Below are 12,113 nucleotides of genomic sequence, written 5' to 3'. Positions count from 1 at the left end.
AGGGGCTGGGGATCTGTGCACCTCTGAGTTAGGCCAGTTGGCAGCCTCTGTGGGGGAGGGGACACAAAGGACAGTGGTGGGGCCAGAAGGGCAAACATTGCCCATCTTTCTAACTTTTCTTTGAGATTCACTGTTCCAGCCTTTCACCCCTCTGCATTCCCTTGTCCCTTTTGATTTGCATCTGAGCCCTGCCTATTTCCAGAAGGAGCAGTGGCTCCTGTGAGGACAGCCTTGGTGCTGGTAAGTGTAGGCAATCCCTTCTGTCTCCTGACCTCAGCTTCCTCATCTATCACCTATGTAGTGGACTGAATCAGTGGCTCTTAAACCTGGCTGTGCACCCTCCTGGAGGCTCATTTAAGAAGCAGAATCCTGGGCCCCTCCGTAATGGGGGATGGGGGCTGGGATGTGCTTTTTTTTTTTTTTTTTTTAAGTTTACTTATTTATTTTTGAGAGAGAGAGAAAGAGAGAGGGAGGCTGAGAGAGAGGGAGAGAGAATACAAGCAGGCTCTGCACCATCAGCACAGAGCCCAATGTGGGGCTTGAACTCACAAACTGTGGGATCATGACCTGAGCTCAAGTTGGCTTAACCGCTTAACTGATTACCCAACTGAGCCACCCAGATGCCCCCTGGAATGTGCATTTTTAACACCCACTCCACTCAGGCCAGATTATTCCTACAAATCTGAAGTTAGAAAACCACTGGGTTATTAGTCTCTTTTCCCTGAGCAAACTTCTCTGCATCTTGAGCCTCAGGCGGGCCTAAGGCCTGGCCTGTGAGAGGGGCCTGGGGTGCTGAGGAACCCAGAGTGGCCAGCAATCCCCACTCCCAGGAGACCCTGGCCTCTCTCCCTGCTGCCTGTCTAGGCCCCTTGGCCTCTGTTCCGGGGGTTCCCTCCCTCGGCTGGCCTCTTCCTTACCTGGGTGGAATGTCTGGAATGTGGCTGTCGGGGGAGGGGGGAGACAGGGCTGGTCGGCTGCCAGCCCTGCCTCTGGAATTCAGGAGGGCCTCTGCCCTGCTGGCCTTGAAGTGACCTGGCAGGACGCATACACTGACAGTGGAGTGAGGGAGGGCTGTGAGGCCCGGAGCCGGCCAGCAAGTCTCATCAGGCCTCAGTTTCTTCATCTGTAAAACCACATCCTACTTCTCTACGTGCAGGGCTTCGCGGCCCTTCCAAAGGAGTTGGCATCTGTTCATCCTCCACACCTATCACGTTTCATTAGTGCCGTGCGAAGAGCTATGGGAAACTCACAGATGAATTAGACACCAAACCGATCCAGAAAACTACCATTTTTTTGCCTCCGGCATGCTGCATAGTGTTTTACCGATTCATCCCTAATTGAGTCCCGACAACCCTTACAAGATAAGAACCATTACCACCTCCAGATGACAGATGAGGAGATTGCTACCCAGAGAGGTGAAGTAACTTGTCCAGGGCCACACAGCTGCACACATGCGATGGCAGAGCTGGGTTGGAATCTATCTGTCTAATTTCAAATCCAGACCTCACCGTGTGCTCCACTCCCCCCGACAAATACAGCAGAGGTGGGGGCGGGGTGGGGTGAGGACCACATGGTATCCTGCCCTGAACTCACGGTGAGACCAGAACAGGACAGCCTGCTCCACAAGGGCCTGGAAACCCTTTAGCAGTTTGTGGGGAGGCCCACTGGGGGAGATTAAGAGATGTCCCTGAGCAGGCAGCCTTGTGATGGACCAGTAGATGCGTGATGGATGACAGTCTGGACAGAGGCCAGGCAAGAGCAAACAGAGGGTGCGGGGCTGGGGCTGGGGAAGAGTGGGCTGGCTGACACATTCCCTACAGGGCCTAGGGCAGAAGGATGCTGAGCAGAACCTCATTCCAAACTATCGAGGTTTCCAAGGCAGAGACAGCCGAAGCACTGAATCGAGTCCTTCCTAAATGTGGGTGGCAAGCCCAGGGATGCAAATCCCGTGATTTGGTTGGAGCATAACCTCAGGGTGGAGGCTAGAAGCACTAGATTAACTTAGTTCAAATCCCCCCTCTGCCATTTAAGGGCAGGACGACCGTGGACAAGTCACTTTAAACTCTCTGAATCTCAGTTCCTTCCTGTGCAAAATGAGAATGGAAATAATAGTATCGCATCAGGAAGATTTATTTGAGGAGCAAAGGAGATGATGCTTGGCCGAGCACTTAATAAATTCTAACACACGCCAGTTATTATTATCACAGTTATGATTATAGCTGTTGTCACTACACAAGAGGGAGAAATGGGGGATGAGGCTGGAAATGTGGTTCATGGGTGTGGCAAGGGGGACATGGGAGCTGTACTGGTTCCCTGGTCAGGGCCACATCCGGGCCCCAAGTCTGGGGGCAGGTGAGGTTGGGGATAACATCAGAGGTTCTGTTTCAAGACCTCAGAGTGACTCCCCCCACCCCATCCCAGCTTCCTGTTGGGGTGACCTAAACAAGGCCACGGAACCAGCCAGCCTGGCTCCCGTAGCTCTCGGTGTCAGAGCCCCACCTGCCCGCACCAGCCTGGGGCGGGCCGACCGCGGGCTGGATGAGCAGCAGGTGAGCTGCTCATGCTCACCGGCCTGGCCAACAAGGCCGGACGCTTCTCCTGGCAGGAGCCTGTCAGAACTGCCAGCTGGGGGTCAGGATGAGCTGGAGAACCCGGTGGTGCCCAGATGCCCGTGGCCAGCAGGTCTGCTGAGTGTTTGATTACATTCCCGAGCACCCCAGGCAACGCCAGGGCTGGCTGTTCCAACTCCTGCTGGGTCCCGTCTGTCCGCTACAGAGCTGACATCCCAGGCTCAGCCCCCACGGCCCACCTGCCTTCCACCTTCTGCTTCTCCCTCTCGGCTGCAGGCTGCAGCCCTCACAGAGCCAGGTGGCCTGGGCCCCCGATGACTTCATCCTCCTTAAAGGCATCGTGTCCCTTTGATAGCCAGGCCTCTGGAGCCTTTCCTGTCCACAGGTCCATAGGCCAGACTTCACGATCTCCATTCTGTACCTGTCTCCCTGCCTCATTCCCATCCTGCTGTGCGACCCTCTCCAGAGAGAAGGCAGTGTGATGGAAGGGCCCCCAGCCATGGAAATGCCAGTTTGCATTTCAAGTTCATCGACGTGTTGTCTTAAAGGAGTCAGTCCGTCAGCCAACTGTCCCCCGTGAGCTGAATCTTCTCTCAAGAAGACTGGTCTTCCAAGGTGGACCCCACTCACTCGGCACCTGCTCTGGGTATGTGACACCTGTGGGTGACGTGGTGACGCCACGGTTCCCTCCACTGGGTGACCGCCATTCCTGTTTCCCCAGGACTGTCCTGGTCATAGCACCGAAAGTTCTAGTCCCTGGGAACCCCTCGGCCCTGGGCCAACCCACATGTTGGTCAGCTGACCCTGCACACACATCTGTGATGTGCTGTCTGTCTCAGATGATTTGCGTCTATGGTTTGTGCTGAAGAAACCTGAGACTTTAGCACACCCCAAAAGGAACCAAAAGGGTTAGTTCCGTCTGTTAAACATGAAGATAATATGATCTGTGCTCTCAGACTTTATAGGTGCCCTGGAGTTTGCCACCTAGTCAGAGATTTTATTACTGCTCAGGTACCCCACTTATACTCTCTGCCCCACAGCGATGTGGACGGATTGCTCCAGAAAGGAAAACCTAGGAGGGAGGAGAAAGAGCTCACCCAGTCCACAAAGGCAATACAGCTTTCCTCGGGCAGGTAAAGGCAGTGGACAGAGACTATTTGCTAGGTGTCTCTTTGGAAGCCTACAGTATCCTTGTAAAGAATATTAGAAATTTAGGGGCGCCTGAGTGGCTCAGTCGGTTAAGCATCAGACTTCAGCTCAGGTCATGATCTCGCAGTTCGTGAGTTCAAGCCCCGCATCGGGCTCTGTGCTGACAGCTCACAGCCTAGAGCCTGCTTCGGATTCTGTGTTTCCCTCTCTCTCTGCCCCTCCTCCACTCACACTCTGTTTGTCAAAAACGAACTAAAACGTTTAAAAACATTAAAAAAAAAAAGAACATTAGAATTTTAGAACGTCAGAGGTAGAAGTTAAAGATCAGAGTTCAACACCTGCTTTGTTGAGATAGAGAAACTGAGGTCCCTAAAGAGGGTTCAGAATCAGATATGATTCCTTTTGTTTATTTTTTTAAGGATTTTTTTTAAAGCTTATTTATTTTATTTATTTTGAGAGAGACAAAGACAGCGCAAGTGGGGAAGGGGCAGAGAGAGAGAGAGAGAGGAAGAGAGAGAATCCCAAGCAGGCTCCCGGTTGCCAGAGCAGAGCCGGATATGGAACTCAAACTCATGAAACCGTGAGATCATGACCTGAACCGAAACCAAGAGTCGGGTGCATAACCGACTGAGCCACCCAAGTGCCCCAGACATAATTCCTTTTAATTCTGCAACATGCCTAGTACTGTGTAGGAAACATGGGTGCCCTGGGTCCAACCCCAGAGAGTAGAATGTGCTTGATCTGGGATGGGGCCTGGGCATCAGGATTGGCAAACGCTTCCCAGGTGATGCCAATGTGCAGCCTTGGCTGAGAACCATTGAGTCAGAGATCTGTCCCTGAGGAGATTTAAAATGGAGTGGGCCAGGGGCTGAAGTGAAGAGAGGTACACACGGAGGCAGAACACAAAGCAGAGGGTCACACGGGAGTTTCAGCCAGAGGACTACAAGGAGGAGGGTCAGACGCGGAGCAGTGCAGCCCAGTGGTTAAGGAGTTCAGACAGATGGGAGCTTGAAACTTAGCTTAGTCTAGGCCTGTGACCTTGGGCAAGTAATTAAGGCTTTTCTGAGCTTCAGTTTCTTCATCTGAAAAATAGAGTATGATAAAAGTGCCTAATCCACCAGGGTGGTGTACAGAGAAATGAGATAATCCCTGCTGAGCTGAGTGCTGACATAAAGATTAGCCATTGTTGTTATTATTATTACTTCTTGCTCAGGTCAGGGGCATGGTCGGGGAGTTCACGGAGGGAAGGAGGCACATGGGCTGTACCAAGATGGATAGGAACAGTCTTTGATGTCCAGGAAGCTGTAAGCAGGAGCTCAGGAATGAGAAGTTTCCAAGCATGCTTGGGGGGACACTGAGGAGTCCGGTTTCCATGGTGCATGGGGCAGTGGAAGCCAGCAGGTCCCCTGGTCGGGTCCTGGGGCCAGAAGGAAGAAGGACCCAAGCCTGGGTCAGGAGTGGCGGGGGAAGTGCGGAGGGGAAGAATGGCAGTGTCATGATGCGGTTCAGCAGTCCATCCCAATCCCCATCCCTTCCTCCCTTCCCCCCACCCCGGGGCTGCAGGCTGTCGCTGCACTGGACATGCTGGAGGCCAGCCTTGGCCAGAGAGGGGCCCGAGGGAAGACAGCCGCCTGCCGCTCCACACATGACTAGTCAAAGGGCTCAGGGGCCACCCCACCACCCTCCTTCTGGTTAATGCCTCATCAGCCCAGACTCCGAGACCTGGGCAGCAATCAGTCAAGTGGTAACCGCCCAGGTTAGTCTGCCCACTGGAGCTCCCCTCACGCTGCACAACCCCAGGCGTCTCCTCCAGGGCTGAGGCAGCTGGTAGGAGAGAGGCCTGGGAGACTCCCCTCCCCGGCCGGGGAGCTCCTCTGGAGGTCTCGGGCAACATACCACAGCAGCCTGCTTGGCACTGTGGTCATCCATAATGCTGGTGACAGGTCCCCAAGGGTGTGGCTCACAGTGGCTGCAGCAGCTCCATGAATGAATACCTTCCGAGAGCTGGGAAGGAGCCAAGAGCCTCATTACTCCCTCATAAGCACCAAGACCAGAACCTTAATGATTCCACTTATCCTTAGGGTCCAGCCAGAACTTCTAAGAAAAGCACGTCCTAGCCACAGAACTAGGCCTCGGTTGTGGTCACGTGGCAGAGAAAATAGCTCTGTTCTGAGCAGCCCCAGGAGTTGTCAGCCCATTTAACACACGAGGAAACAGAGACTTAGCGCATTTAAGTCGTCCGCCTTGGGTCACAGAGCTTAGAACAATAGCAGTAACAATACGTAGCATTCTTGCTTATTAACCAGGTTCAAGGGTTGAGGCTCAGCGGAGCATCAGGCAGAGACACTAAGAGTCAGAACTGACTGCGGAGGGAGGTAATGAGCTCCCTGTAATTAGAGGTGTGCAAGCAAAGACTCACTTCTTCGCCAGGGAAGCTGCAGAGGGGATGCACGTCCCTGGGGGGGGGGGGGAGGGTTGGGTCGGACGGTTGCAGAGCCATTTTGAGCTCTGGGGGCGGGGGCAGGAACTATTTCATTTACCCCTCTGTCCTCGGCACCAGGTGCAGCCCCCGGAAACGTGTAAGTATGGGGCCTCACACAAAACAAGCAAATGATTACATTCTGTAACTAAAAAGCACCGCGGCAGCGAGAGAGGGTGGAGGGAGAGCTGATTCCTGTCTGCCTTTTCTTCCCTTCCCTTAAAACACTGCTTCTCAACCCAGGGAGCACATTCGAGACACCTGGGGAGCCAGGGCAGAGACACCTGGGGAGCCAGGGCAGAGAGGCGCCCCATAAATCCTACGGAGGCTAAGCTGTCTTGCCTCCCAGCGAGAGGCAGACACTGGGCTTGGCACTTTCCGTGCATGATCCGTCCTGTGAATCTGCACGACCTTATGAAGCCGGTGTTTATTCTTACCCCCATTTCACAGATGGAGCAACCGGAGCTTGGGGAGGTTAAGTCGCTTCTGGAAAAACTCACAGCTAATCACAGTGAGAAGAATTACCTTTTATGGGAGACTTTCCTGCTAAGTGACATCCATTTAACCTTTATCTTTTTTTTGATCCTCATAACAAGCCCGTGAGGTAGGAGTTATTATTATCCCCATCTTTTCAAAAAAGGAAACTGAGGCTCAGACTCAGTAACTCACCCAAGGTTACTGAGCTCGTGGGTGGCAGTGCTAGCATTTTGAACCGGGCCTGGGAGGCTGGGGGGATCTCAGGGCTGCGTGTCAGGGAGGACTGTGGGGAACACTGGCTGAGAGCTTCCCCAGGCCCCTCATGGTCTCTGTGTGTCCTTGCGTGACTACTACCTGCCTAGGGCCTCAGTTTATCCTTCTGGAAGCCCGAGGAGGGAGGTGGAAATGGGCCTGATTTCTCAGCAACTTTCCAGCCCTCATTTTCCATGACTCGATTCCCCACTGTGAGTTCTGGGCCACAAACCAGTTGGCTTCCTCCCTCCCTCTCCGTGAGACAGGGAGCTGGCAGGAGGGGATGATCCGCCTCAATTCTCCCACCTCCTTTTTCCTCCTCCTCCTCCTGGGCTGGGACACACCTACTCCAACTTTCTCAGCAGCCTCTTTGGGAGTGCGTGCGGGCTTTCCTGCTCTGAGTCTCTGCACCTCCCTCCGAAGCCTGTCAGCTTGGTGCTTGGGGAAAGGGCTCCAGCCCAGCAGCCCAGCCCGGGGCACCCTCCCCTGCCTGAAGGGCATAGGTAAGGCCTGCTGGAGGGTGGGAGGCTGGGGGAGGGGGTTGCAAAGCGAATCCATTCTTGTGCCCTGTCCCAGAGCAGGGGGCGGGGGGCACGGTTGGGAGCTCTTTGAAGGTGAGACGGGACCCGGAGATGGCTGGGGCAGGCACGGTGGGGGTAGGACAGGGGCACCTAGGTACACTGAATGAATCCACGCCAGAGATGTAGCCAGCCCGAGCCTTGGGGCTGGGGATTGGGGCCGGGGAACGGGCAAGGCTAGGACTTTGATCTCATGGAGGAGCAAGGTCACATTTGCAGGCTTAGAAAGTTGGACTCATGTCCTTGGAAGAATGGGAAGTCTGTGCTTGGGCTTTCAGGGGATGAGCCTTCAGGGGGCATGTGGGGACATTTTCCTCTGTGGTTTTAGGGGGAAGTGCTGGGGTCAGGGGGCCAAGAGGTGCTGGCTTCTTGTGTGTGTCCAGGGAGGCAGAGGGGTCCTATTATGGACACAGCCACCTGGTGTGGAGGAGGGAGGGAGGATCTAAGGGACAGTCAGATAACCTGGCCAGCCCTGGCCTTTGTGTGACTCTTGAGGCACTCTGACTAGACCTCAGCTCTCCTGGCTGTAAAATGAGGGCACTCACCATCTCCAGGGGCTGCGAAAGGCTGTTGGTCTAAGAGGCACCAGAGGCAGCACGGGGGTGGGGTGGGGTGAGTGGGGGCAGCTCTGTTCCCCTGTCCTGGGGGAAGCAGTAATCCGATGCCTATCTTTGGAGGCAGGACAGCTGGAGTGGAACGCTGAACAGAGATGCCAGGCCAGGGTTCAGCCCTCCACTGGAGAGAGGGTGTGCTGTATGCCCGGATGCGGGGAACAGCAGAGTATTCTGGGGTTTGCTGAGGGCTCCGGAGGGCTGCCTCTGTCGCCAGCCACGCTCTGGAGCTGGCCGCCTGGGCTCAGGAGACAGGAGGGAGGTCGAGAAGCAGGCACAGGGCTCCTTTTACAGATGGGGAGCTGAGCCTGGGCAGAATAACAGTGCCCTGCACACAGAACACTACTCTCAGTCATTGTTACTGTTGATGTTTGCTGGGTGCGTTCAGGGACTGGGCTGAGTGTGCATGGTCATTTGAAAATTGTGGGTTTTTGAAGCAGGGAAGATGGAAAGAGAATTTCACTACTCGAATTTCTGTAACTCAGCAGGCTGTGTGGCCTGAGGCAGTTCCATACCTCTCTGGGCCCATTTCCCTCCACATAAAATAAAAGTGGCTAGATTAGTATATGACCCATTCTTAACTGATTCACCCCAGGAAGCGTGTTGGTCATGCAGAGCAGGAAGGACTGGCTATTTTGCAGGTGGGGAAGCGGGGGCAAGCTCAGGTTTCCCCCAGGGCTCTCCACGGAGCACGGGTTACACTGTGGCAGGGACATGCTATGTGCATGACGCTGGCTAGCCTGATAGAATGCAACAGTGACACCCCCCTCTGCCAGGGGCTCCCCAGGCTTCAGTTTTCTCATCTGTAAAATGGAAGAGGAGCTAGAGAGAGTCAAGTTCTCCCTCGAGCTCCCCTCTGATTCTATGACGCTTGGTGGTCTCCTTAAGGACTCAGGGGACCAGACCCAGAAGGACACGGACATTCTCCAACCCCTACATGTCATCTGTGGCTGTACGTTCTCTGGGGAGGGGTTGGCGGGCTCCCTCTACACCGGTTCTCTGGGAGTTGGGCCGCTGTACTCTGCTCCCTGCACCTTCTTCCCTGGGTACAAATGAACTCACCCCGGTCTACAAGTTCTCCTTCCAGCTGCCCCATGATAGGCTGTGGTGCTGGCATTGCTGGAGGCCAGGTGGGGCCAGGTAGGTAGGAGAGAATGTGGGGCAAGGGCCGCGTCTTAAAGGAAACTGGGCAGGGGCGCCTGGGTGGCTCGGTCGGATGCGCGGCCGACTTTGGCTCAGTTCATGATCTCGCGGTCTGTGAGTTCGAGCCCCACATGGGGGTCTGTGCTGACAGCTTAGAGCCTGGAGCCTGCTTCACATTCTGTGTCTCCCTCTCTCTGTCTCTGCTCCTCCCCCACTCATGCTCTGTCTCTCTCTGTCTCAGAAATAAATAAACATTAAAAAATTAAAAAAAAAAAAAAAGAAAGAAAGAAAACCAGGCAATGGTGTTGGCACAATTAGGGACCTTTGTACCCCCTGGATGGGCCCTGCCCTTTGGGCTTCTTCCAAATTGGATGGGACAGAGCCTCTGGAAGTTTCCCATGCTTCCTGGGTCCCCAGCACCTGCTGAGCTGGCCCATAATCTCAATGCTACTGTTTCTATGGCTAATGGTCCTAATGCTTGTGTTTATAATGGGGGTCTCTAGACAGGCTTACAAAGAAAAGCCTGGGTCCAAATCCTGGGTATTTTTAGTTGTGTGACCTGGGGCCTCTACTCCTCTAAACCTCAGTCTCCTTATTTGAAAAATAGGGCGAATGATAGTCCTTTTCTCAGCGATTGAGGTGACATTTGAATGAGGTCACGCGTGTAGTGCACAGGGCCTTATTGGTTACGTTCGTGGTCATCAATTACTCAGCTCCCTGTGCTTCCCTTGGGCAGACACCATCTCACAGGACCCTGAAGTATTCCTTCGTAAGACAAGTCACTGTTGTGGTTATTAGTTATTTGTGTTTTTGTCTCCTGCTCCTGGCTCCTACTAAGGGTTGCTCACTGCTCTGGCATCCGCGTCTAGCACGGTGCCTGGCCAATCCGAGAAGCTCATCACATATCTGCTGAGAGAGCTAATGAATCTTCATTTCTAATTCATAGAGGAGAACGGTCACTTAGAGGGACGGAGGATTAGCCGGACCCAGCCACAGATAACTAAGAGTAAGGAGCGGAAAGATCCCTAGAGAGGATCGAATCAGACAGATGGAGCCCCTGCAGCCTCACCAGAGAAGGCTGAGAACTTGGCTGACGTCACACAGCAAGCGAGCGGGGAAGGCAGGACTACGACACAGGCCTTTTCACTCTCCTCTGCCTCTCTGCCGAGTCTGGTTCAGAAGGTATTGCTTCCCATGAGGGTCGTCAGTCTAGGAGGCCGGTGAATCATCCCCACGTCCCCAGAAGGCAATTTGGGATCAACAACCAGGTTGACCGCTAGACTGCGAGTTGCCTTTCAGGGGACAGGGGACATAAACCTCATCAGTCAGACCCCTTTCCCATCACCCACCAGCACACACACCCCCACACGCACATGCACACGTTCCTGCCCGCACACCGCTCTGTCACTATCGCCAACGAGCTGGCAGGTGCCTGTGACTGTACAACTAGAAGGGTCCTGAGGACTTCCCTGAAGTCTCCAAGAATCGGTGGTCCCATTTTACAGAGGGAACCATTGATTTTGAATATTCGCCTGAAGTCACCAGTCTGTAATGGTGTCCTGGGTCATTGGGCAGCCGAAACGGATCCATTTCTTCCTTCCTTCCTTTCTTTCTTTCTTTCTTTCTTTCTTTCTTTCTTTCTTTCTTTCTCTTTTTAATGTTTTATTTTTGAGGCGGGGAGGGGCAGAGAGAGAGAGGGGGAGACAGAGGATACAAAGTGGGCTCCACGCTGACAGCAGAGAACCCGATGAGGGGCTCGAACTCATGACCTGAACCGAAGTCGGAGGCTCAACTGACTGAGCCGCCCAGGCGCCCCAACGGGGAGTCATTTCTGAGCATGGGATTTAAGCATGGAGAAGAGAGCTCTCATTGACCGACCCCTCCACGCGCCTGTCGCCAGGTTGTCACGTGCACCTTCTAGTCTGCTGCGCTTCCCTTGTTGTTGCTAGTGTTGTGTTCTGGGTGTGGAGACAAGAGACACTCAGGAAAGCTAAGCCACTTCCTTTCAGTCACACGGTTCCTTTTCCCTCCCCACTTAGTTCAGTACACTTAATGGGCACTTACGATGTGCTAGGTCCCCAGAGATTCACCGTCGGTGGCAGCAGGCCCATAAATGGACGGTTTAATAGCTTGAGGTGGGTAGCAAAATAGAGGCAAACTCAGACTGGAATGAGGGCCCAGAGGAGCGATAGTCAGCCTAGTTACAGAGCCAATGAAGGAAGCCTTCTTGGAGGAGGTGGCACTGCACATCAGTCTGAATAAGGCTTAAATAAGGAACCAAAAGTAGGAAAGGCAATTCAGAAAGAGAAAGCAGCATGTGTCAAGGTGTGGCCGGGGTGTGCAGGAAACCGTCAGCTGGGTGGAGAACATTTGGAGACCTGCAGTGAGAGGTAGGATGGGGCCAGGTCATCAAAGGCCTTATGTGACAGGCCAAGGAGTATGGCTTTCTTTTTCAATGTAGTTTATACATGATTTTTAAAACATTTTTTTCAACGTTTATTTTTGAGACAGAGACTGAGAGGGGGAGGGGCAGAGAGAGAGGGAGACAGAAGCCAAAGCAGGCTCCAGGCTCTGAGCTGTCAGCACAGAGCCCGATGTGGGACTCAAACCCACGGACTGTGAGATCATGACCTGAGCCGAAATCAGCTGCTTAACTGACTGAGCCACCTAGGTGCCCCTATACATGATTTTTTTTTTTTTAAATGAGGAATTAGAAACATACAAAAGAAGATTAAAAAAAACTGGGGTGACTGGGTGGCTCAGGCGGTTGGGCGTCTGACTCCGGCTCAGGTCATGATCTCACAGTCCGTGAGTTCGAGCCCCACATCAGGCTCTGTGCTGACAGCTCAAAGCC

General features: G+C 53.7%; 2 protein-coding genes across 2 annotated transcripts in view; one reads left to right on the top strand and one right to left on the bottom strand.

Annotated features, from left to right (window-relative positions):
* SLC36A1 (solute carrier family 36 member 1) overlaps positions 1 to 12,113 on the bottom strand; it is a 154,999-nt gene that overhangs the window by 10,074 nt on the left and 132,812 nt on the right. The window lies entirely within an intron of this gene.
* The window catches only part of FAT2 (FAT atypical cadherin 2), an 83,885-nt gene continuing 79,033 nt past the window's right edge, over positions 7,262 to 12,113 (top strand). The window contains exon 1 of the mRNA XM_019464471.2: positions 7,262 to 7,430. The gene's annotated coding sequence lies outside the window, so the exon portion shown is untranslated. The remainder of the gene's footprint in view (positions 7,431 to 12,113) is intronic.

The sequence above is a fragment of the Panthera pardus genome, unplaced genomic scaffold (assembly GCF_024362965.1).
Source record: "Panthera pardus isolate Hobbes unplaced genomic scaffold, ASM2436296v1 HiC_scaffold_2, whole genome shotgun sequence".
Taxonomy (NCBI): Eukaryota; Metazoa; Chordata; class Mammalia; order Carnivora; family Felidae; genus Panthera; species Panthera pardus.
Note: the sequence above shows the minus strand (reverse complement) of the source record. Positions and strands in the feature narration are given on the sequence as shown.